Source organism: Topomyia yanbarensis, chromosome 2 (genome assembly GCF_030247195.1).
Source record: "Topomyia yanbarensis strain Yona2022 chromosome 2, ASM3024719v1, whole genome shotgun sequence".
Taxonomy (NCBI): Eukaryota; Metazoa; Arthropoda; class Insecta; order Diptera; family Culicidae; genus Topomyia; species Topomyia yanbarensis.
This window is the reverse complement of record NC_080671.1, coordinates 216,512,595-216,514,687: the sequence shown is the minus strand read 5'-3', so window position 1 is coordinate 216,514,687 and position 2,093 is coordinate 216,512,595. Positions and strand designations below refer to the sequence as shown.

Sequence of the window (2,093 nt, the reverse complement as noted above, 5' to 3'; positions counted from 1 at the left end):
GCATATTTTGGGCACACTGAATGTGACTGAATATTGTAACGAGTACATATATGACTATAGGTTGTCTGCAGCGTTGTATACAAATATTGTCTGCAATGTTGTACACAAATAGTTGAAGTTGAATTCAAAGATTTGGTCGACTATTAAGTCGACACAAATCTTCAATTGGGATTACCGCATCCTACGCTCCCATATAGGATAGGACTTAGCATAATAATATAAGCAAATGAGTTCCTAGCATTCGTCTACCAATGAGACTGCTACCGACGCACCCGCTGATACGATGAAGATTTCCCGATCAGAACATCATAACAGAAAGCTATCAAATATATATCTCATGTTGATATTTATTACTCTCTGTGTTATCTTTATGATATACCGACCAGGAATACATGCAATCTTCTGGTGCTATCATTTGATCAATAATATGTTATTAACGTACGCATGCAACGATGATGTTACAGTAAGTTAATTATTCTTTCACAATAGACCTTTCTCGTCAAAAAATTTTATATGATAGGATGCTTCCTTTTTTATCCCCAATTCGTTACTGCCTATTGCCCCGATGATTTGGTACCTCTTACTATTGAAAAAATCAAAAATAGTGCAAGCTGCTCATTTAACCCCATATTCTGAATACCTATCTTGCCTTGTTTCCCCATATTTTTACACCATTTGGATGAACTTCCTGTGGGGAATACTAAAAGGATGCCAGATCTGCATATATATTAGTAAATCTGCAGATGTTGCATTTTAACTGCAGATCTTTTGCAGATTACAAATATTTAGCAGAACAAAGCCTATGCCAGTCAATTTATACACCAGCCTTCAACATTTTTGATCATTTAAATTATATAGACACTACATTTCTACGTCGCATTTATTGAAGATTTTTATAGCATTCGGCAGACTTTTATATTTTTACTGCAGGCTATTGTTTAAATAGACCTGGCATCACTGATATAGAGCATTGTATGAAAATGTATAACCTCACTTTTCTGACGGTTCGGTGTGCTTGTTTACCTAAGACTTGTTTACACGGACTTTTAAAATTTACATTACTTGAATACTTTCGATGCTCTTTGAAAGAATATCAACTCAAGAGGGATTGGGATTGGAACAATGGTAACCTGGTTCATACATTGACCAATCGGCGCTGGATGTAAAACCCGGTGGCATATGCTGAATCGTAAGATCAAGCATTGGGCTATAAAACGATTGCTTTCTGGATGATGGATAAGGATTTGTACACATTTGTTTGTTTGCTCGTGGGTTAATTCCTAACAAGATGATCCGATTGATTATTCATTTTTAGGTGGTGAAGTTTACCTGAACTTTATAGGTAACGAATTCGGTCGATGATAAGTTGTTGAAATGATTTTGATCGTTCAATGCCCATATCGAAGAACGTTTCCATTGGTCAGAATGCCTACCAGCGTATGATAGCTGCAAACATGAGGACAACAAGGTTATCGCTTTCGAATGGAACAATTATTTATTATTCGTGTTCAAATTCCATTACAGCAAAAGTTTCGTCGATTATCGCATTGTCGTTGATTTAGCCGGCAAATGCAAAATAGCGCTCGGCACTGACAATAAGGAGTAAGAAGGATTTGATTGGAGTGATAATAATAATGCAGAGCATTATACATTCTGGTAGAATATCAGAGAGGAGAAATTATATGTAAATTTATATTATATCCCGAGTAGCCATCATTTTGGCACCGCAATAAAGCTATCTGCTGTATTGTTCAAATTGGCACCAAATAACTAGGCAGCGAATGATAAATTTCATAGTCAATTTATTTACTTTTTCGGAAGGATAAGTAATTAGTATGTCGTGAATATATGTGTCGCCGGTGCCGTGTGTTATGGTATTACCGAACGGAACCGTTGGTCAGAAGACCGTCCTTGTCGTACTGGTCATAGATGCGAGGTTTTTTCTCATCTGATAGCACTTGACATGCTTCGGAGATCTGTCTTAATGCTCTCTACTTAGCGCAGGATACGCGAAACCGCTGCTAGCTTTCGAAAAAAAAAATCCTAGCTGCTGCTACTCTATCAGTCTCTCTCTCTCTCTCGACTGAGGACTA

The 2,093-nt window shown here is 37.1% G+C and overlaps 1 long non-coding RNA gene across 1 annotated transcript; it reads left to right on the top strand.

The window, feature by feature from the left end:
- Positions 1-1,097: 1,097 nt before the first annotated feature.
- LOC131682901 (uncharacterized) lies at positions 1,098-1,734 on the top strand. Its single transcript, XR_009304245.1, has 2 exons — positions 1,098-1,256; positions 1,316-1,734. It is a non-coding gene; the product is annotated as an uncharacterized LOC131682901 (long non-coding RNA).
- Positions 1,735-2,093: the final 359 nt, after the last annotated feature.